Genomic DNA, 23,697 nt, shown 5'->3' on the forward strand with positions numbered 1-23,697 from the left:
GATTCTACAGTGTAAATTATATTTAAGGTAAGGATGAAAGATTTAAAAGGGATCTGAGGGGCAACTTTATTTCACAAAGTGTGTTTGGCTCATATGGAATGACCTGTGAGAGGAAAGGTGGTGGCTGATACAATTATAACATCTAAAAGACTTTTGGACAGTTACATGGATAGAAAACGTCCAGAGGGATATGGAACAAACACAGGAAAATGGGGCTAGTTTAGTTGAGGGAATATGGCCGCGCTGCCTGAATGGCTTGTTTCCGTGCTGTATCAAGCTAGCATTGTACAATTCAAACTTGGCTGTGATTGGTAAAGGAGAGAATAAATGGGTGTTGATTCTATTTTGTGTCCATAAAAAAAGTGACATGAATTTTAAATAATTTTGTCACATGAAATAGTCCACTCTTATTGTGATCAGAAATACAATGAAGGTGAGCATTGAAGTGAAATACAATTAAATCAATTCAACTGTGTTGATATGGTTAAAATAAAAATTGATATTCACAATGATTGTGAGTTTGTACACTGCCATATCTTCACATTACTTCATGTACTGAGCCATTATTACACATTTCTACCCCCTACTGAAGTGAACAATAATTAGATGTTAGCAACACTTAGATTTTGAAAATCTATCAGTGCACTTTGAAGAAGGTGAAATTTATGTAATTTTATCCTGATCGATGATCAAACATTTGTGTCTGAATCAGGAAGAAAGTAAGGAGATAACCAAAGTGAATATCAGAGTGACCACAAGATAGAGTCCATGGCATTCGATAGAAAAAGGAATTTGCATAATTTCATGGTTATTGAACGTAAATAATTAATTACCTCCGCAGGTACTGAAGCAGTCCAAGTACAAATACAACAAGATCTGGACAATATCCAGGTATGGGATGACAAGGGGCAAGTGACATACATCCCACACAAATGCAGGCAATGACCATCACGTATAAGAAATAATCTAACCACCATCCCTTGACATTCGATGGTGTTGCCATCACTGAACACCCACTATCAACATCCTAGGAATAACCATTGATCAGAAACTGAATTGGTCTCACCACATAAACACAGTGGCTACAAGAGTAATTCAACTGCTGTCTCCTGAAAGCCTGTCCAAAAGCTACCAGACACACAAGTCAGGAGTGTGATGGAATACTCCGCACTTGCCTGGAAAGTGCAGCCCTAACAACACTCAAGAAACTTGATAACACCCGGAACAAAGCAGCCCGCTTGATTGGCACAGCATCCACAAGTATCCACCCCCACCACCACTGATGCTCCGTAGAAGCTGTGTATACTATCTACAAGATGCACTGCAGGAATTCACTAACCAGCACCTTTCAAACCCATAGCCACTTCCATCTAGAAGGACAAGGGCAGCGGCTAGATGGAAAGACAACTATTTTCAAGTTCCCCTATAAGGTACTAATCACCCTGAATTGGAAATATATAGCTGTTCCTTCACTGTCGCTGGGTCAGAATCCTGGAAATCCCCACCCCAAAGGTATATACCCACAGCAGGTAGACTGCAGCGGCTCAAGAAGACAGCTCACCACCAATTTCTCAAGGACAACGAGGGATGGGCAATAAATGCTGAGCCCAGCCAGTGACACCCACATCACATCAAATAAATATTTTTAAAATGTCTACAAGATCAAAACAGCTCCACACTGTCCTAGCTGCAATCTCTGCCCCTGATTGATAAAGATAAAAGAATTTGACCTTGCTCAACTTTCTCATCAAAAGTTACAGTATTAACCCCAGCCCTCTCTTATATGAACCAGCAGCATTTTCACCACCAACAGTAGATCGTCTTAAAATATTTTGTCAGTAAATTGTAATTAACTGGTTACTACAATTACAATGCAATCTCTACAAACAGACCAAATGCCTTTTATGCAACAACACATTTTCTAACAACTTTTCTCTATCTCTGTCATTCTTTTTAGTTAGATGAGGTAGGGAGGGATGGAAACACGACAGTGATAAGATATATGTAATACAGTGAGACAGGAAAGCTAGTATGGCTCATGTTGACTCTTAGACCCCACACAGTGAAGCAACACATTCACTGCATAATAAACATAACACAACATTTCAACCCCATTCATACCCGCGTGAAAGAAATAAAATGTGGATGGGTTGGACAGGATAGGTTTGTTACAGCTAGAGTTTGGAAGAGTGAGGGCTGACATGACTGAAGTATCTAACATCCTGAATGGTTGGATAAGTTGGATGTGGAAAGGATGTTTCTACTTGTGGGTCATTCCTGAACTAGAGGGAACTGCTTTAAAATTGGGTTCACCCTTTCAGGACAGCGATGATGATATTTGTTTCCAATCAGAGGGCTGTGCAACTTTGGAACTCTCTGCCCAGATGGTGGGCTCACTGAGTATTTTTAAGACACAAGTTGATAGATTCTTGTTAAGGGACGTTGGGGGGAGATGGAATACAAATCACTAACAGGTCAGGCCTGGTCTTATTGAATGGTTGAGCAGGTTAGAGGGGCCGAATGGTCACCTTCTGGTTCTCTCTCACATGATCCAAGGAATGAGATATTTGTTTAAAATTAATTTAATGGGATGTAGGTGCCACTGGCTGTGGGCAGCATTTATTACCCAGAAGGGAGATAAGAGTCATCCACATTGCTGTGGGTCAGGAGTCACATGTAGACCAGACCAGGTAAGGGTGGCAGCTACCTTCCGCAAAGGACATCAGTGATCCAGATGGGTTTTTCTTGACAATCGAGAATAATTTCATCAATAGACTCATAATTCTAGATGATTATTAAATTCAAGTTCCACGTCTGCCGTGGTGGGATTCGAATCAGGGACCCCAGAATATTCGCTGGGTCTCTGCATTAACAGTTCAGCAATGATACCACAAGGCTGTTACCGAGCTACAAAGGGCGGAATCCAAAATCTTGATCAAACAGGTAGAATTAAGGAGTGTTGAAGGGAATGGGGGAAAAGAATTACCAAAGGAGTGTTGAAGGGAATGGGGGAAAAGAATTACCAAGTTTAGGTCCCAGGCAACTGAAACTAAAGCCACCAACAGGGAGGAGATTAAAACAAGAAACTCACATGCAGCTGGAATTGGATAAGTGCAGATACCTCAGGGAGGTGTGGAACTACGCAGGGAGGACAGGTTGAAGTCACGGGTAGATTTAAAAGCATTGAACCAAATTTTGAAAATATCTTTCTGAACATGATGTAGATCAGGTTAAAACTGAGGTAGGTGTCTGACACAACTTGCTGCAAGGACACAGTCAGCAGAATCTGAGGTGATCATGAGGTAATGGAGGTAGAATGTGGGAGACGAGTTGGGACTGTATTGGAATAGTCATGGTGAGAGGGAACAAATGCTGGATGGAGGGTTTCAGCAGCTGATGGACTGATGCTGAGGTGAGCAATTGGTAACTGAGCAAGTGACCACCATCTGATAGGACAAAGAAACAGATCCATCAGCCTGAAACTGACTGACCACGTGGCTGTCAGTGGCTCCAACACAAGTGAATGGAAACATTGCTCAGAGCCTGTTTCTGTAACAGTCAACACAACCAGGAAATAAAAAGTGAATAATTAGCTGAAAACAAGGCCACTGCTCTGTTAGAGTCAAAATCATTCAATGTTCAGTTACTGAACATTATAGATTCACAGAATATTCTAACCTGCAGAATCACAGTAAAAGGGGAAAGTAAACAACATTCTTGGCAAAGACATAATGAACCAACTGCTTGTATAAAAACAGCTCAGCACAAAGGGACTGAATCCTTCACAAACTGACAAACACAGATACCATCAGATTGATAGATAGAGATTGGAATTTGTTAGAAAAACCCTTCCCTGCTGATGATGTGTGGTAGAAACCATTCTCAGTGTGATCTGTCTCTGAAAAGAGTCTCTGTTTCCCCTCAGAAAAGCAGGTGTGTCGCTCACTTACAGACTAACGTACAGACAAAGGAAACCTGATCAGGGGTTCGCAGGTTAATTATTGCACACAACAAGAGCTTTGACCACAACAAAGTGAAACCAACAATGCAATGAAAAAGGTGAATTAGTCTTTATAATCATGCAGCCTCTCAATCAAATAATCCCAGTCAACTTCCAAACATTTTAAAACTATTAACATCAATGTATACATATTTATTTCCTTCCCTAATATCCTCCAAAAATATATCTAATTATTCTCCTAAAAGTATATTTTATATGATCAATTCATAATCACAATTCATTTCCAATTATTCTTAGAGCAAAACAGCTTGCAAAATAAAATAGTTTTCATGTCAATAATGACACTGGAAACTTTATTATGTAGTTTAACCATATTTCCAAATATTGTTTTGGTTCATTATTGAGTGAAGCTAAAATTAAAGTCTATTTATTTTCTCTGATATCCTTCCATTACTTTATTCCCTAATATGAAAACATGGTGTAATGGGTGACAAGCATTAAAATACAATCGAATTTTCAATGCAAGAACTGGTATAAATGATCACATATTATTCAGTTCATTCATTGCCGTTGATGTTAAGAGCTATTTTCCCTGTATGATCACGTTAAATTCACTTAAATAATCACAGTACAATTCTCACCTCTATAGATATGTAAAGTGATTGTCAAGTTATAAATATTTCAAGTAAAAGCAATTTCACATTTTGTTCTGTTTTCTTCCAGGAATGATGGAATGTGTTACATTATTATGAGAAACAGGAACAAGTGAAGGTGGTGCCTCTCTGACGTGACGCTTTAAAGCTAAAGTGCCAGGTAGTTGTTACAGTGGGGGATGTACCTAGTGCCCCGCTCTCCTTAGAAGGCAGTGAGAATGGTGACACTGGCTGGAACGGGTTAGATGGTGAAGCGCCCACGTATCGACAGAGGGACAGCTATGGGTATGATGACCCACCGCCCTGTAAGGCCCAGAAGGCACCGCTGGGCATCAAAGCTCAAACTTGGACAGACAGTAGGGAGCAAAAAAGGGAACTGACAGAAATAAACCTTAACCGTTTACCTGACTGAACAACAGGTATTGGTGAATGAACACCCAGCCTGATAGAGAAATGGTATTAATGGGCCTTATTGAGACAACATGGATGAATTAATTGAGGTGTACAGTCTCACCGAAGATGGTGTCAGCCAAGATCTCTCAGGCCAAGATGCCCTGAAGTGTACAGCAGAACCTGTCCCTGCAATGAGAGGGTGGGGGTGTGATCCGGTTCCCCCCAGTGCACAGCAGATCAGTGCCTCCAGGCATTTACAGATATTACAGGGACACACTGAGGAGGAGACAGGCTGAAAGGGCTAAAATAACCTTGGTGCCTCAGGGACCCAAGGGTAATATCAAGAATCATACAGAGAGGAAGCCTGAGGTGTGTAAGGACCACGGGGGATTACCAAACCCCAGCCTGTGATGAAATAGGTATGATGTATTTAAACGATGACATGGGACCCCATTTAACTGTAATTATAAACATGGGACTCCCAGTGGGAGATAATTCTAACCAAATGCTGAATTGGTCATGAGAGCTGAGGCAAACGCAGAAACACAGAGGAATAGCTGCAGTATAGGGAGGGTAATCAGACCAACAATATTACAAGGGAAGCAGGAAAGGGCACATGGCCAAGGAACGTAGGCAGAGAGAGGGAGATAAATGTTCACATTGTGTGTGGCCTGTGTTCACGTAGGCACATGCATAGCCCATGAATATTCATTGATGCTGTGTTTGGGAACCAGCAGAACATAATATTACTACAGGAGCATTTATATCAGTTACCGATACGGATTTTCCCCTCACCCCTCAATCATTAAAATGAAAGCCGTTGGAGAGGGAATCGAGGAAGCTGGACGAAATAAACTTCTCCCGACGCAGATCACGGATATGCCAAAATATATTCAAATATGGGAGTGTGAAACTGAGGAAGGGACCATTCTGGGAGTTGCCAGTTTAGAACTATTGATGTAGAGACACGAACTGTAACATGGGAACAACTTGGCCAGGCCCGGGACAGGAAGAAAAGGATAGGGGACATCTCCACAGTCGTTACCTTGCAGGGAGACTGGAACAGTCAGGGAAGCTGGGGAGTTATAGCTAGGACCCAAACAGCAGGGCAGGTAACTCAAACAGGAATGTGGGTTATTATCGTAGATCCTGTAAAGATCGTGGGCCCTCTCACCCTCCACACAAACCGGATCCCATTAAAGCTGGGGCAGAGGAGGCAATAATTGTGACAGTAACAGATTGAGACAAGCAGGAAATAGTCAGACCGACAGTATCCCAGACTAACTCACTGAATCCAGACGGCTCATCCCACCTCATTATTGATTATACCTCCCTCAGTAAATCCGCCATTAAAGAGTATCCTACAGTTGCGAACCACACCACTGTATTTAATGAATTGAAATCGCAACAGGATATAGTCTCAGCCCTTGATATTGTGAATGCGTTCTGGTCCATAATGGCAGAATAAGCTGGTGTTTACTGTCGAAGGAAAACAGTACACCTGGATCCAGTTACCATAATATTCCATTATATCCCACCGATGTATGGCTGATGGAGTTAGTCTATTTAATCTTACCAACATCTCATTACCTCAGTTGGTGAGAAAGAACATATCCAAATATTAAACATAGTATTATGTCAGTTCAGGCAGGCCGGGCTTAAAATTAAAATTAAAATTATGAGTGCAACTGGGAAGGTAGGTACAGGTGTACCTGGGAGATCATATCAGGGAGATCAAATCAGGAAGGCAGAGGGGATAACCCCAGTGGAACGAAAGATCATGATTTTTAAACTATTCACCTGCACATCGCGAAGGGGTAAGGCAAACTTTAGATTGTTTAATTATTGGAGGCCTTTTGTGGAGAATTATCCAGAATTTGCAGAACCACCATAAGCCCTGACAGAAACACTGACATTAGCCAGGGGTCAGGGAGTCAGCATATAATACACAGACAGTCAGCATGCCTTTGGTATAGTTCATGACATGTGTTGGTCTGGGCTCGGTGAGGGTACATCACCTTGTCTGGGGGCTACATAGTGCATGAAGAACCGGTCAGAGAGTTAGTCGAAGCAGCTAACTTTCCCAGTGAAGCAGCAATAATGAAGATTAGAGCTCACAGGAAAGTAGAATCCTCACACCAGCGGGGCAGTGAGTATGTGGCTAAGGCGGGTGAAATACTTACTGAAACAGTGCAGACATTTCAGGAGATGGCAGTGGCAGTAGCTGCAGAAGTGAGAGAGGAAGTTTTAAAGATATTCCCAGAAACAGTCTCACAACAGGAGAAAGAGGAATGAGAAAAGGGTGGGGCAGTAATAGGACACAACAGAGTCTGGATGGCCAAGAAGTGCCATCACACTGTAAAAGACAAACATTATTAAATCATATCATGGGTCAGCCCATATTGGGCCGGATACAATGCAATATATGATGCTCCAGTACAGGGGGAGGCCTGGAACAGGGAGAGATACAGCAGCTTTTTGTTGAAGGGGTCTAGTCTTAAACACACTATATGAGCCAGGGAAAACAATCAGGATAAAATAGAGGCAGCAGCAGGGGCCCATGGGAACAATTACAGATGGATTTTACACCCATCCCCATCCCAATTCCAGGGAAGGAGATCCTGCTGGGTCTTAATAAACAGGTTTACTCAGTGGGTGGAAGCATTGCCCTGCAGATTCTGACCAAGCGACACATGTTACAGGGAATATATTTAAACAGCTCTGTGAATTCACCACAAAGGTATACAGGAAAGCCACTCATACAACCAAGTCCTGAACTACGAAAGCAACTACCCCAACACAAACAAAAGAAGTTGCATCAAGACACTATTCAAAAGAGCCACAACACACTGCAGTACACCAGAACTGCAAAAAGAGGAAGAGGAACACCTATACAATGTATTCGCCAAAAACGGATACCCGCGCAATTTCATCAACAGATGCTTAAGGGAAAGACAACAGAACGAGGACATGCCACAACCCAAAGGACTAGCCACACTACCATACATCAAAAACATTTCTGAACTACAGCCAGACTACTGCGACCACTAAGACTCATAACAGCACACAAACCAACAGCCACACTCAGACAACAACTCGCCAGGATGAAGGACCCAATACCCAGCATGAGCAAAACCAATGCAGTGTACAAAATCCCATGCAAGGACTGCACAAAACACTACATAGGACAAACAGGAAGACAGGTAACGATCCGCATCCATGAACACCAACTAGCCAACCGACACGACCAGCTATCCTTAGTAGCCACACATGCAGATGACAGGCAACATGAATTCGACTGGGACAACACTACTATTATAGGACAAGCCAAACAGAGAACAGCCAGGGAATTCCTCGAGGCAAGGTACTCATCCACAGATTCAATCAATAAGCACATTGACCTGGACCCAATATACCGGCCACTGCAGCGGACAGCTGGAACTGACAACCGGTAGCGGCAGATTCAAACCACGACAAATACCGGAGGAAACATCACAGAAGCGCTTCAAAGGAGGCTCCCAAGCGCTGAGGATGTCACCTAGACTGGGGACGAAACGTCTGCAACACAATTTCCCAGCTCGGCGAACAAAACCACAACAACGAGCACTCGAGCTACAAATCTTCTCACAAACTTTTCTCAGTCCTCCGCATACATTGTCCTGCTACTTATCTTAGTGTCATATGCAAACGTTGACACCCTACATGTGGGCCCCAACTCAAAATCATCTGCATCAATTCTAAATAATCGCTGTCCCAACACTGATCCCTGAGGCACAATACTAGTCATTGATTGCCAGCCAGAATAATACGCATTTATCCCCACACTTTGCTTCCTGTTAGTCAACCAATCTCCTATCCATGCTAATACTCTAACCCTAATGCCATGCACCCTTATATTAAGCAACAGCCTCTTGCACAGCACCTCGTTGAAGGCCTTTTGGAAATCCAGGTACACCATATCCACTGTTTCCCGTTGTCCACCTTACTCAAAATGTTTTCATAGAATTCCAAAAGATTTGTCAAGCATGACCTGCACTTCATGAACCCTGTGTCTGTCCAATGGGACAATTTCTATCGAATCCCTGCTATTTCTTCCTTGATAATAGACCCAATCCTCTTTCCCACTACTGGGGTATAACTGGGGTATAATTCCCCGTTTTTTGTCGACCTCCTTTTTAAAATAGTGGTGTCACTTTTGCTGCTTTCCAATCTGCTGGGATTGCCACAATGTCCAGTGAATTTTGGAAAATTACTGTCAGTGCATTTGCTATTTCTCCTAGCATCTCTTTTAGTACCCTGGGATATATTCTGTCAGGGCCAGGAGAATTTTCTATTATTAGCTCAATTACCTCCAACAGTCCAAAACTAGCTGTTCCGTAATAATGATAGTTGCCAAATTCTCACCTACCTTTGTCTCTTTGTTAATTACTGGCAAGATATTAGTATCCTCCACTGTGATATCCCATAACGAAATTCTCCTTCTCTTTTTCCAAAAAACCAACATTTACTTTAGCCACTCTTTTCTCATTATGTAAGTTTACATAAACCTTTGCTCTCTGTCCTTATAGTCTGTGCTAGTTCATTTTTCTCATGTTCTATCTTAAATTTCTTTGTAGCTCTTCTGTGGCTTTCTGCTGACCTTTAAGGTTTTCCTAATTCTAGTTTCATGCTGGTTTTGGCCACTTTGTATGCTTTTCAATTTGATCACTTTCCTTAGATACTCATCACAGAGAACGCCTGTTCTTACAGTGTTCCCTTTCACTGGAATATACCTTTGCTGAGGACTTTCTAAAGTGTCTTTGAAAATCTTTTACTGCTCATGAACTGTCCCACCATAAAATCTTTGTTTCCAGTCTACGTTATCCAGGTTCTCCCTCATTCTATTGCAGTTCCCCATGTCCAAGCACAGGACCCAGGTATTAGATTTTATCTTCACACTCTCCATATGTATTAAATTCAACCATACAGTGATCACTTCTTCCGAGAGGATCCCTAACTCTGAGATCACTAATTATTCCTGTCTCATTGCACAGGGCCAGATCTTGGATAGCTTGCTCCTTTGTAGATCCATTTCATGCTGTTCAAGTAAAATATCAAAGATACACTTAATGAACTCCTCAAAGCTACCCTGACTGAGCTGGTTTGACCAATCTACATGTAGATTAAAATCACCCATGATAATAGCTGTACCATTTTTACAGGCATTAGTTATTTCTTTGTTTATTGCCCATCCCAATGAGATGTTATTAGTTGGCCTACACACTACGCTATCAGTGACTTTCTTGTTAGGATTTTGAATGCATCATTCCTTTTTCTTCTAATGTTCGGCAAAAACAACAACTACTTGCATTGTATGGAATCTTTCACAATGTCAAATCTCCTAAGGTGCTTCATGGATGATGAAAACATTGATTAAGGAGAATGATTTTTAAAAAATCTTAAAGGAGGATAGAGAAGGTTAGGGAGGCTATTTGACAGACAGCTCCAATTGTGGAGTGATGCAGGTGGGGTGGGTTGGAAAGGGAACATGCAAAGGGGAAACGGAGGAGTGCAGGCAGTGTATAAAGTCTTAAGGACAGAGGAGGTTCCAGACTGAGTCTGTCTGTCATAGAGAGTATGGCTGCCTCATGGAGTTTGAAGCACTGCAATGGGTCCATGCAAGTCATGTTAGTCACGGATAGTATAACGGTGGCTGAGAGTACTTTTGATGAGGACTCTATTATTGAGGTAGCGTGGGCTGAGGTTAGAAACAGGAGAGGAGAGGTCACACTGATTGGAGTTTTTATAGGCCTCCACAGAGTTCCAGGGAAGTGGAAGAGAGGATTAGCAAAATTATTCTGGGTAAGAGCAAAAGTACCAGGGTGGTCATTATTTAGCTTCCCCAACATTGACTGGGAATGCTATAACTCTAGTACGTTGGATGGATCAGTTTTTGTCCAATGTGTACAGGAGGGTTTCCTGACACAGTATGTCGAATGCCAAAAAGAGGGGAGGCCACATTGGATCTGGTGCTTGGTAGTGAACCAGACCAGGTGTTTGATTTAGTTTTAGGTGAGCACTTTGGAGAGTATGACCATAATTCATATATGTTTAGTTTAGCAATGGAAAGGGACAGGTACATGCCACAGGGCAAGAGTTATCAATGGGGCAAGGACAATTATAATGCGATTAGGCAGGAATTAGGATGCATAGAATAGGGTAGCAAAATGCAGGGGATGCAGACAATGAAAATGTGGAGCTTTTAAGGAAGTTTAAGGAAGAGATATTGCATGTCCTTGATAGGTATGTCCCTATCAGGCAGGGAGGAAGTGATAAGGTAAGGAAACAGTGGTTTACTACAGAAATTGCATCGCTTGTTAAGAAGAAGAAGGAGGCTTATGTGTTGATGAGGCAAGATGGTTCAGATGAGGAGATGGAGAGTTACAGATCCAATAGGAAGGATTTGAAGAGAGAGTTAAGAAGAGAAAAGAGAGGACACGAGCAGTCTTTAGCAAATAGAACAAAGGAGAACCCTAAAGTTTTCTATAGGTATGTGAGGAATAAAATTATGATTAGGGTAGGAATAGGTCCAATCAAAGACAGAAGTGGGAAGTGGAGTGTATCCTGTGGAGATCGGACAGGTGCTAACGAACATTTCTCATCGGTTTTCACTTAGGGAAAGGCGTATATTGTAGAGGAGAACAATGTGGTATGGGATATTAGACTAGAAAGGATCGAGATTAGTTAGAAACAGGTGTTATCAATTCTAGAAAGAGTGGAAGTAGACAAGTCCGCTGGGTCGGATGGGATTTATCCAATGATTCTCTGGGAAGCTAGGGAGGAGATAGCAGAGCATTTGGCTTTCATATTTGAGTCGTCATTGTCTACAGATTTGGTACCAGAGGACTGGAGAATTCCAAATGTTGTGCCTTTGTTCAAAAAGGGCAGTAGAGAGATCCAGGTAATTATGCACCAGTGAGCCTGACTTCTGTTGTAGAAAAGGTTTTGGAAAGGATTATAAGAGATAAGATTTATAATCATCTTGCAAACAACAATTTGATTTCAGATAATCAACATGGTTTCGTCAAGGGCAGATCATGTCTCACAAACCTCATTGAGTTTTTGAGAAGGTGGCCAAGCATGTAGATGAGGGTAGGGCAGTTGATGTGAATACATGGACTTCAGTGAAGTCTTTGATAAGGCTCCACATGGTAGGCTGTTGGAGAAAATGCAGAGGCATGGAAATGAGCGTGATTTAGCAGTTTGGATTAGAAACTGGCTTTCTAAAGGAAGGAAGCGAGTTGCGGTTGATGGCAAATATTCAACTGGAGTCCAGTTACTAGTGGTGTGCCACAAAACTCTGTTTTGGGACCACTGCTGTTTGTAATTTTTAGAAATTACTTAGAAGCAGGCATAGGTGGATGGATTAGTAAATTTGCTGATGACACTAAAGTCGGTGGAGTAGTGGACAGTGTGGAAGTGTGTTACAGGTTGCAGGGGGACTTGGATAAACTGCAGAATTGGGCTGAGAGGTGGCAAATGGAGTTCAATGCAGCTAAATGTGAGGTGATGCACTTTGAGAAGAATAACAGGATGGCAGAATACTGGGTCAATGGAAAGATTCTTGGTAGTGTGGATGTGCAGAGGGATGTCAGAGTCCATGTACATAGATCCCTGAAAGTTGCCACCCAGGTGGATAGTGCTGTTAAGGCAGCATACGATGTGTTAGGTTTCATTCATAGAGTAATTGAGCTCCAGAGCCGCAATATCATGCTGCAAATATACAAAACACTGTTGCGGCCATACTTGGAATATTGTGTGCAGTTCTGGTGCCCATATTTTGGGAAGGATGGGAGGAATTGGAAAAGGTGCAGAGGAGATTAACCAGGATATTGCCTAGTCTGGAGGGAAGGTCTTATGAGGAAAAGGCTGAGAGACTTGAACTTGTTCTCCTTGGCAAGAAGAAGGTTAAGAGGGGATTTGATCGAGACATACAAGATGATCAGAGGCTTAGATAGGGTAGACAGTGGAAGTCTTTTTCTAGGATGAAGATGTCAGTATGCACTAGGGGGCATAACTACAAATGAGGACTGATAGATTTAAGACAGATGTCAGAGGCAGGTTCTTTATTCAGAGAGTGGTCAGGTTGTGGAATATACTACCTGCTAATGTAGACAACTCAGCCACATCAGGAAGATTTAAACAATCCTTAGATAAGGACATGGGTGATTTTGGGATAGTGCAGGGGGACGAGCTGAGAACAGTTCACAGGTCGGCGCGACATCAAGGACTGAAGGGCCTGTTCTGCGCTGTATTGTTTTATGACTATTGTGCTACAAGAGATTTCCGCTGTCTTAAACAGAGTGACAGATCTTGTATGTTGGCTTACGAAATGTCACTGATCTCGAACAAAAATGTACGAGTCGAGTCAGGGCAATAATAAGTTGCTGCAACACGAGGGGAACAGTTAACTCCATACAAAACCCTGCTTCTTCTCACCTATTTTCACCTCCAAAACCGAGGGAGTTCCAGAAAAGCACCTTTGTATCCCACCACAACACTTTGCCCCACAATCGTGGTATCTGGCTGTGCACTCGGTGGAGTGAAATAGTCTGTAATGAGACCCATTGGGGCCCTGAAACAAAGACTAAAATCATCTGACCATTGAGAACCCCACATGAGAACAATGCATTTTCTATTGTTTTTACTCTGTTGCTGACTTCCCTTGTTTTTCCGAATGAACCTGTTCAAAGTTGTTATTAGACACACCTGCACTCTCTGTGAATTGAACCCAGTCTCCCGGTCCAAGATTCGGGATATTTTCACCGCATCACAAGACATCGACTCTAACTTCCCTTGTCCCTTAATGTTTCTGGTGCTTAGCTGCTGATTCACGCCCGAATCAACTTTGCAAATGGGACAAAGGGGCGGAACTTGAGGACCAAGCAGCGCTTGGTCCTCCAACCAGAGTGAGGAGCGGGGCCAAAGAATTGTCGGGAGTGAACGCTTCAGGATTGGTCAGAAAGCAAACTGTTTTGCAGGATTGATCGTTATCACTATATAGTGGAGTGTTAAACCTCTCTCATAAATCAATATGAGATTTTAAGAAATAGTTGTGATGTAAATCTAATAACGTACATATTTCCAATCGATTTGCACAAATTGAGTAAGAAACTTCTTTTCAAACTCAGAACGACTGGTAATTTACATACTTGGCCGGTATGGTTGAGTTGGATCGAACAATCTACTCGCATACTAGACAGCTCTATGTCTCTACGTCGACAAAACAGTTGTTAATGATAAATATTTGACCCATGATTCTGTGCAGCCTTTACAAACTCACCGGAAGCCTCAGACGCACGCGCAATTTGGTTTCTATGGAGAGCATGCGCAGTGTCACATTGATCACAACTGAGAGAGCGACATGGAGCTGCTTTCTCCAGCAGCGTCTGCGATCGGCTCCAGAGAGCGGCGCTCAGAGCCAGTGTGTGGGAGCCTTCGCTTGGGAGAAAGGAGCGGAGAGAATTCACAAATCCCGGATAGAGGTAAAAAAAACCCGAAAAAGACCCTCCAGGCCCGTGTAAAGAGGTGGCGGTCTCTGATCAGGGAAGGGGCTCAGAGTCACGGCCGCCATTTGTTTGAGGGAAGAGGGAGCGCGGACCTGAGGGCCGCCATCTTGAGAAGGTCAAGGTGCAGGGGGGCGGGGCTATCGAGGTCTGTAGAACAATCAGAGGAAAGGGAAGGCCCATTGTTATTGATTAATTCCACGAACACAGCTTCACTGGAAGGTCCCACAGGAATATCCTCTCTCAGTCCTGCTGTGATGTTTCATCGAATCAAAACCAGCAGCTCTCCTCCTCTCTCAGCTCCCCTTCTGTCCTTCCTGCAGCATCTGTTCCCTGGAACATTGAGCTGCCTGTCCTGTCCCTCCCTCAGCTGTTGTTCTGTAAAACCTGTGATATCCCAGTGCCACCTTAGATTACTTCACTAAAGACATGAATGCATCCGATGGATTTTTCTTATCATCAGAAATTGTTTAATACTCATTTACAGGTTTTTAATTACATCCTTTTTTAAACCATTTATCTCACATTCAATCATTTGCAATGGTGGGATTTGAATCTGTGTCCAGACAACACTTGCTGAGTTTCTGGATAAATTGTCACACAATAATGCCACTAGGCCATCACTTCGCCTGCTCACAGTTTGTATATCCCAGTGCAACATGAATCAAAACCCTTTCTTCCTGCACAATTGTTTGACCCGGCACTCTGGTGATGTGACTCAGTACCTCTCCATGTTGTATCCCTCACTGTTTGGGTCTAATTGCTGCCTCTGTCAGCGTCTCTCACTTTTGTAGCTACTCCACATCATAAGCCAATAGAATTCCCACTCCAGAGAGATGAGGCAGCACAGGTCAGAAATGTAGACTGGGATTTTCCAGATCTCTGTGGGCTCAGTGCTATTCTATATGTGTAACCCTCAAAGCATTAGTCTAATTTCCCATTCTGCCTATTTCTGTGTCTTCTACAGGTACTCATAGAGTTCCTGACTCAATCGATTGCCAACTGTTGGTTGGGACGATGGTTGGTCAGCCAGAAAGACGAGGTCAGGAGTCTTCAATAAATCCTGCTGCCAGGTAAGATCATTCCAGTGCACAGAGCAGAAAGTAATAAGGGGGATCCAAACATCAGCTCAGAAGACATGACATAGAGAAAGTGCTGGAGGGGGAGCACAGTACAGACACAACCGAGGCTCAATCACCACGCCTGCTGCAAGTTTTGTTGTAATGAGACAGCATCGGGAGTTCCCAGTTATCAGTCCAGGCCTGTGTTTTCTTAGGGAGCATCAGAACAACTGAGGGGATAGCAGGCCTCCCACGAGAGGGTGTTCCCTATTCCCTCTCCAACACTGAATCTATGGCTTGTATTGAGGACCAGTGTCTTCAATCATTCTAACTCCTATAACAGTTCCTATCTCTGTCATCTCCTCCCCTCTCACCAATTACTTCGCATGTTTGAAAACTCCAGTCCAGATGACCATCCTTATCGCTGTAACTTGCTTCAGTCTCTACAACATGCCTTGTCTCGATAGTCTCCTCCTCCAGTAACTGGAGACACAGAGTCTGTTTCTGTGCAGCTTGACCTTTCGGCCGAGGTTTCCGAAATGGAATGAGTCGCGTTTGCCTGTGTTTGGCCTATATCCCTTCAAATCTTCTCAACTCCATGTACCTGCCCAAGTGTCTTTTCCATGTTGTAATTGTACTTGTTTTTACCATTTTCTCTGGCAGTCCATTTCGTCTATGCACCATCCTCTGTGGATAATGTTGCCCCTCAGCTCCCTCTTTAAATCCTTGCTCTCACACCTCACGTTTATACTTCCTGCTATGGACTCACCTATCCTTGGCAATTCACCTTACTTCGGCCTTACATGGTTTCATAAACCTTTATAAGGTCACCCCGTGGCCTCCTCTGCCCAGGAGAAATATAGACGACAATGTTACCAATATCTCCAATTCATGTACTCAATGTTCTGACCAATGAAGACAAGTGTGCCAATTCCCGCTTTCAACACCCTGTCTCCCTGTGATGCCAGTCCAAGGAACATTGTAACTGCACCCCTTCGTCTCTCCCTTTTCTACAACACTGTCCAGGGCCCAACCATTACCTGTGTTAGTCCTCCCTGGTTTGTCTGAACTAAATCCAACACCTGAATTAAATTCCATCTTTCATTCCTTGGCCCACTGGCCCAGTTGATTAACATCCCCTTCGATAACTATATTTCCTGCCCACTCTTCCACTAATCTTGGTATCCACAAACATACTAACAGGGACTGCTATCTTTTCACTCAGATTGTTTATGTAAATGATGCACAACAGTGGTCCCAGCACCAATCCTTACAGCACACTGCTGGTCAGAGGCCTCCAGTCTGAGCAACAACCCTCTCCCACCACCCACTGTCTCCCACTGTCATCCCATTTTGTATCCAGTTGGCATGCTCTCCCTGATCCTTTGTTATCTACCGTTACTAATCAATGTATCATGCTACACCCTGAACAAGGGTTTGCGGAAGCCAGAAACAACGTCTGTTGCTCTGCCTTCGTCTATCTTTTTGATCACATCTTAAGCAAACTCCAGTCAAGTTTGTGGGACATGTTTTCCCATGCACAAAGCCATGCTGGCTGTCCGTAAACAGGCCTTATCTTTCCAAATGCATGTAAGGCCTACCTCTCAGAATGATCTCCAACAGCTGACCCACCCTGATGATTCGCTCATCAGTCTGTAGTTCCCTGGCTTTCTCTTGCAGCCTTGCTTAATTAATGACGCAACATTATAATCATAGTCAGAGTCAGACCACACTGTTCGGTTAACGCTAACCAAACTCTAAACCGGATCTCATCCCACCTGCTTGTTCCTGGATCATATCCCTTCAAACTTTTCCTCTTCCTGTACTAATCCAAATGTCTTTTAAACATTGTAATTGTCCCCATGTTTACCCCTTCCTTGGGACGACCATTCCACACACAACCCACCCTCTGTGTAACAATGTGCCTCTCATGTCTTTTTTTATATGTCTCTCCTCTAAACTTAAAAATGTAGTGCCTTGTCTTGAAACTCCCCTGTCCATGGGAAAAGACAACTCCCATTAACTCTATCTATCCCCCTCATGATTTTATAAACTTCTATGAGGTCATCTGTCAACATTCAGGTTTCAATGAAAAATACCAACCTATTCAGCCTTTCTTTATACTGAAGCCTTTCGTACCCAGCCACATCCCAGCAAATCTCCTCCCAACCCTTTCCAGCTTAATAGTATCCTTCCTATAACTGGGCGACCAGAACTGGACACAGTATTCCAGAAGAGGACTCACCAATGGCCTGTATAATCTCAATGAGACTTCCCAACTCCTATATCCAAAGGACTGAGCAATGAAAGCAAGTGAGGCAAGCACATTTTTTTAAACTATCCTGTCTCTCCATGTTGCAAACTTCAAAGAATTATGTAGCTGAACCCTGAGTTCCCTCTGTTCTACAACACTACCGAAGGTCTTGCCATTAATTTTATAATTCCTGCACGTGTTTGTTGTACCAAATGCATTCACCTGAACCCTGTCCCTGCATCCTCTCTGTCAGTTTAAAGCCCTGTCCATAAACCTACCGACATGATCGGCCAGGACCCTGGTCCCAGCATGGTTCCAGTGGGACCATTCTAATGGATTATTTATTAAATCAGGTATGGGATGTGGGTGTCTCTGGCTGACCAGCCATTCTTGCCCAGTCCTATCTGCCCTTGAACTGAGTAACTTGCTTGGCCTTTGAAGAGGGTAATTGAGAGGCAAATACTTGCTGTAGCTATGTCGTGTAGACCACGTGAGGATGGGCAGATGTCCTTCTCTGAATGACATAGCAGCCTGGGATACCTGCAGCGGTGTTTGTGCAGTGTGTCCAGGAAGCTTTTCTAACTCAGTATGTGGATTGTCCGACCAGATGGGAGGCCATATTGGATTTGGTACTTGGTAACGAACCGGGACAAGTGATGGGCTTGTTAGTGTGTGAACATTTTGGTGTTCGTGACCACAAATCTGTGACTTTACCCTTGGTTATGGAGAGACATAGGTGCGTGCAACAGGGTAGGTTTTACAATTGGTGGAAGGGTAAATACGATGCTGTAAGACAGGGTCGGAGGAGCATAATTTGGGAGCATAGGCTGTCAGGGAAGGATGTCGTGGAAATGTGGAACTTTTTCAAGGAACACATACGATGTGTCCTTGATATGTATGTGCCTGTCAGGCAGCAAAGAGATAGTCGTGTGAGGGAACCTTGGTTGACAAGGGAGGTTGAATCGCTTGTAAAGAGGAAGAAGGAGGCTTACATAAGGTTGAGGAAACAAGTATCAGACAGAGCATTGGAGAGAGCTGAAGAAAGGGATTAGGAGCACTAAGAGAGGGCATGAAAAATCTTTGGCGGATAGGATCAAGGATAACCCAAAGGCATTTTATGCGTATGTGAGAAACATGAGAATGACGAGAACGAGGGTAGGTCCGATCAAGGACAGTAGTGGTAGACTGTGTATTGAGTCGGAAGAGATAGGAGAGGTCTTGAATGAGTACTTTTCTTCAGTATTTACAAACGAGAGGGACCGTATTTTTGAGGAGGAGAGTGTGAAATGGACTGGTAAGTTAGAAGAGATTCTTGTTAGGAAGGAAGATGTGTTGGACATTTTGAACAACTTGAGGATAGACAAGTCTCCCTGGCCTGACGGGATATATCCTAGGATTATGTGGGAAGCAAGAGAGGAAATTGCAGAACCGTTGGCAATGATCTTTTCGCCTTCACGTTCAACGGGGCTGGTACCAGGGGACTGGAGAGTGGTGAATGTTGTGCCCTTGTTCAAAATAGGGAATAGGGATAACCCCGGGAATTACAGGCCAGTTAGTCTTGCTTCGGTGGTTGGCAAGGTAATGGAAAGGGTACTGAGGGATAGGATTTATGAGTATCTGGAAAGACACTGCTTGACTAGGGACAGCCAGCACGGATTTGTGAAGGATAGGTCTTGCCTTACAAGTCTTATTGAATTCTTTGAGGAGGTGACCAAGCATGTGGATGAGGGTAGAGCAGTGGATGTAGTATACATGGATTTTAGTAAGGCATTTTATAAGTTTCCCCATGGTAGGCTTATGCGGAAAGTCAGGAGGCATGGGATAGAGGGAAATTTGGCCAGTTGGATAGAAAACTGGCTAACTGTTCGAAGTAAGAGAGTGGTGGTAGATGGTAAATATTCAGCCTGGGGAGCAGTTACAAGTGGAGTTCCGCAGGGATCAGTTCTGGGTCCTCTGCTGTTTGTAATTTTTATTAATGACTTGGAAGAGGGAGTCGAAGGGTGGGTCAGTAAATTTGCAGATGATACGAAGAATTGTGGAGTTGTGGATAGTGAGGAGGGCTGTTGTCGGCTGCAAAGGGACTTAGATATGATGCAGAGCTGGGCTGAGGAGTGGCAGATGGAGTTCAACCCTGCCAAGTGTGAGGTTGTCCATTTTGGAAGGACAAATAAGAATGCGGAATACAGGGTTAACGGTAGGGTTCTTAGTAAGCTGGAAGAGCAGAGGGATCTTGGGGTCTATGTTCATAGATCTTTGAAAGTTGCCACTCAGGTGGATAGAGCTTGTAAAAAGGCCTATGGTGTATTAGCGTTCATTCGCAGCAGGATTGAGTTCAAGAGTCGTGAAGTGATGTTACAGCTGTACAAGACTTTGGTTAGGCCACATTTGGAGTAATATGTGCAGTTCTGGTCGTCTCACTTTAGGAAAGATGTGGAAGCTTTGGGGAGGGTGCAGAGAAGATTTACCAGGATGTTGCCTGGAATGGAGAATAGGTCGTACGAGGATAGGTTGAGCGTGCTAGGCCTTTTCTCATTGGAACGGAGAAGGATGAGGGGTGACTTGATAGAGGTTTATAAGATGATCGGGGAATAGATAGAGTAGACAATCAGAAACTTTTTCCCCGGGTACAACAGAGTGTTACAAGGGGACATAAATTTAAGGTGAAGGGTGGAAGGGATAGGGGAGATGTCAAGGGTGGGTTCTTTACCCAGAGAGTGGTGGGGGCATGGAATGCGCTGCCTGTGGGAGTGGCAGAGTCAGAATCATTGGTGACCTTTAAGCGGCAATTGGATAGCTCCATGGATAGGTGCTTAAGCTAGGACAAATGTTCGGCACAACATCGTGGGCCGAAGGGCCTGTTCTGTCCTGTATTTTTCTATGTTCTATGTTCTAAGTTCCACTCTATCAGTCTCGCCCCACTCGATCAGCATCGTCCAATCAATCAGCATCGTCCCATTCTATCTGCAATGTGCCACTCTATCAGCATTGGCCCACCGTATCAGCCATGTCCCAATCTATCAGCATCGCCCCACTCGATTAACATCGTCCCTCTGTATCTGCCATGTGCCACGCTATCAGCACTGGCCCACTCTATCAGCCATGTCCCACTCTATCAGCTTCGTCCCACTCGATCAGCATCGTCCCAAACTAACAGCATCATCCCACTGAATCAGCCTTGTCCCACTCGATCAGCATCGTCCCACACTATCAGCATCGTTCCACTCGATCTGCATCGTCCCACGATATCAGCATTGTCCCACTCTATCCGCTTCGTCCCACTCGATCAGCATCGTCCCATTCTATCAGCATTGTCCCACTCTATCAGCATTGTCCCAATCTATCAGCATTGCCCCACTCTATCTGTATCGACCCACTCTATCAGCATCATCCCTCTCTATCAGCGTCATCCCTCTCTATCAGCATCATCCCTCTCTATCAGCACCATCCCTCTCGATCAGCATCGTCCCACTCAATCAGCATCGTCCCACTTGATTAGCATCGTCCCACGATATCAGCATTGTCCCATTCTATCCGCTTCGTCCCACTCGATCAGCATCGTCCCACACTATCAAATTTGTCCCACTCTATCAGCATTGTCCCAATCTATCAACATCGTCCCACACTATCTGCATCGTACCAAACTATCAGTATCATTCCACTCTATCAGCATCGTCCCACTCTATCAGTATCGTCCAACTCTATCAGCATCGTCCCAAACTATCAGTATCGTCCAAATCTATCAGCATTATCCCACTCTATCTGCATCGTCCCACTAAATCAGCATTGTCCCACTTTATTAGCAATGTCCCACTCTATCAGCATCGTCCCATTCTATCAGCATCGTCCCATTCTATCAGCATCGTCCCATCAGCATCGTCCCACTCGATCAGCATTGTCCCACCCTATCAGCATCGTCCCACTCTATCAACATCATCCCACTGATTCAGCATCGTCCCACTCTATCAGCATCGTCCCACTCGATCAGCATTGTCCCACCCTATCAGCATCGTCCCAGTCTGTCAGCATCATCCCTCTCTATCAGCATCGTCCACTCTATCAGTGTTGTCCCACTCTATCAGCGTCATCCCTCTCTACCAGCATCGTCCCACACGATCAGTATTGTCCGACTCTATCAGCATCGTCCCTCTGAATCAGCATCGTCCCACTCTATCAGCATCCTCCCACTCTATCAGCATCATCCCTCTCTATCAGCATCGTCCCACTCTATCAGTGTTGTCCCACTCTATCAGCATCATCCCTCTCTCTCAGCATCGTCCCACTCGATCTGTATTGTCCCATTCTAACAGCAATGTCCCATTCTATAAGTAGCATCCCTCTCTATCAGCATTGTGTCACTCTATCAGCACCGTCCCCTGAATCAGCATTGTCCCACTCTATCAGCGTCGTCGCAGTCTTTCAGCCATATCCCACTCTATCAGCCATGTCCCACTCTATCAGTAATGTCCCAATCTATTAGTATTGTCCCACTCTGTCAGCATCGTTTCACAATATCAGCATTGTTCCATTCTATTAGCATCGTCCCACTGAATTAGCATTGTCCCACTCGATCATCAATGTCCCACCCTATCAGCATCGTCCCACTCTATCAGCATCGTCCATATCTTTTAGAATTGCCCCACTCTATCAGCATTGTCCCAAACTAGCAGCATCGTCCCAAACCATCAGTATCGATCCACTCTATCACAATGTCTCACTCTATCAGCATCATCCCTCTCTATCAGCAGAATCCCACTCCATCAGCAGCATCCCACTCCATCAGCATTGTTCCACTCCATCAGCATTGTTCCACTCTATCAGCATCGTCCCCCGAATCAGCATTGTCCCACTCTTTCAGCATCGTCGCAGTCTATCAGCCATGTCCCACTCTATCAACATTGCCCCACTCTTCCAGTATCGCTCCCCTCTGTCAGCATCGTCCCAAACTATCAGTATCATCCCACTCTATCAGCATCGTCCCACTAGATCAGCATTGTCCCACTCTATCAGCAACGTCCCACTCCATCAGCATCGTCCCACTTTATCACTATCATCCCACGCTATCAGCATCGTCCCAGTCTATCAGTATCGTCTCACTCTCTCAGCATCGTCCCACGGAATTAGCATTGTCCCAGTCTATCAGCATCGTCCCACTCTATCAGGATCGTCCCACTCTATCAGTATCATTCCACGCTATTAGCATCGTCCAACGCTATCAGTGTCGTCCCACTCTATCAGCATCTTCCCACTCGATCAGCATCGTCCCTCTCTATCAGCATCGCCCCACTGTGTCAGCATCGTCCCACTGTGTCAGCATCGTCCCACTCTATCAGCATCGTCCTAATCTATTAGAATTGTCCCACTCCATCAGCATCGTCCAACTCTATCGGCATCATCAGTCTCTATCAGCATCTTTACTCTATCAGCATTGCCCCACTGTATCAGCATCGTCCCACTGTCTCAGCATCGTCCCCCTCTATCAGAATTGTCCCACTCTATCAGTATCGTCCCACTCTATCAGCATCGCCGCACTCTATCAGAATTGTCCCACTCTATCTGCATCATCCCACTCTACCAGCAGCGTCCCACTCTATCAGTATCGTCCCACTCTATAAGCATCATCCCTCTCTATCAGCATCGTCCCACTCTATCAGGATCGTCCCACTCTATCAGTATCATTCCACGCTATTAGCATCGTCCAACGCTATCAGTGTCGTCCCACCCTATCAGCATCTTCCCACTCGATCAGCATCGTCCCTCTCTATCAGCATCGCCCCACTGTGTCAGCATCGTCCCACTGTGTCAGCATCGTCCCACTCTATCAGCATCGTCC

Source organism: Chiloscyllium plagiosum, chromosome 25 (assembly GCF_004010195.1).
Source record: "Chiloscyllium plagiosum isolate BGI_BamShark_2017 chromosome 25, ASM401019v2, whole genome shotgun sequence".
Lineage (NCBI taxonomy): Eukaryota > Metazoa > Chordata > Chondrichthyes > Orectolobiformes > Hemiscylliidae > Chiloscyllium > Chiloscyllium plagiosum.